We start from the raw sequence: 1608 nt of genomic DNA, 5'->3' as shown, positions 1-1608 counted from the left end.
CCGTGGATCAATCGACGGACCGTCGATGGGGTCCGTAGACCTCTGCACCAGACCATTTTCTGCAGATTTTCTGTGGTGTACCTGCACATGTAGCAACCAATAGGCTATTCTTTTTACATTTTCTGGACACTTTTTAGACACGGACCCTTTTCTAATTCTAGCCAACACTAAGAACTAAAACACTGAAGCACCTACCTACATTGATACAAAGACGCAAGTAATCAAAGAAAGCTAAACTACTAAATGGAAAACAGAACCCTATCGTTGGCCAGATTGTACATCTTGGGTTGCCTCCCAAGCAGCGCTTGATTTAACGTCGCGGCACGACGCAGGTGTCTTGATTACTCAGACTTCATCAAGATTGTAGGCCTCAATCACCTCTTGCACAGTTTCAGCATTTCCCAGATAGATCTTGATCCTTTGCCCGTTCACCACAAACCTTGTTCCATCCCTATTTTCAAGCTCAACTGCTCCATGAAAGAGCACTTTCGTGAGCAAAAATGGTCCCGTCCACTTGGACTTGAGTTTGCCTGGAAATAGGCGCAACCTAGAGTTGAATAGTAGCACAAGATCACCAACCACAAATTCTCGCTTTTCAATTCTTTGATCATGGTACCTCTTCATCTTCTCTTTGTATAAGGCTGAACTTTCATAGGCTTTTAGGCGAAACTCATCAAGCGCATTCAGGTCATTGACCCTTTGATTAGATGCAGTGCCCCAATCCAAATTTAACTTCTTCATTGCCCACATAGCCTTGTGCTCTAGCTCTACTGGTAAATGACAAGACTTCCCATATACAAGTTGGTAAGGAGACATACCTATGGGGGTCTTGTATGCAGTGCGATATGCCCATAGACTATCATCAAGCTTCCTTGACCAATCCGTTCGATTGGCGTTCACAGTCTTCGCCAATATCTGTTTGATTTCTCTGTTGGACACTTCAACTTGACCGCTAGTTTGTGGATGATAAGGAGTGGCTACATTGTGACGGACACCATATTTCTCAAGTAGTGCCTTGAACAACTTATTACAAAAGTGAGAGCCTCCATCGCTAATAATAGCCCTAGGTGTACCAAATCTGGAGAAGATATTCTTTTTCAAGAATGCGGTGACACTTTTACCTTCGTTGTTGGAGAGCGCTACTACTTCCACCCATTTCGATACATAATCAACCGCAACAAGAATATACTTCATCCCATATGAACTCACAAATGGACCCATAAAATCAATGCCCCATACATCAAACAATTCGATCACCAGTATAGGATTCATAGGGAGCTCTTGCATCTTTGAAATCCCTCTATCTCTTTGGCAACGATCACAAGACTTGGCTAAATCATGAGCATCTTGGTGGATGGTAGGCCAATAGTATCCACACTGCAAGATCTTATGTGCAGTCCGAATACCACTATGATGCCCACCAACGGGCGATGAATGTCATGCTTCAAGTACTCTCAACATCTCAACCTCAGGTACACAGCGACGAATAATCCCATCAGCACAACTACGATACAAATAAGGTTCATCCCAAAAGAATTGCTTCACATCATGCATAAACTTTTTCCTTTGGTGAAAAGACAAATCGGGGGGCACAATATCGCTTGCCAA

Source organism: Solanum tuberosum, unplaced genomic scaffold (genome assembly GCF_000226075.1).
Source record: "Solanum tuberosum cultivar DM 1-3 516 R44 unplaced genomic scaffold, SolTub_3.0 scf00011, whole genome shotgun sequence".
In the NCBI taxonomy this organism is placed as follows: domain Eukaryota; kingdom Viridiplantae; phylum Streptophyta; class Magnoliopsida; order Solanales; family Solanaceae; genus Solanum; species Solanum tuberosum.
The sequence above is the reverse complement of the archived record's forward strand: the minus strand, read 5'-3'. Positions refer to the sequence as shown.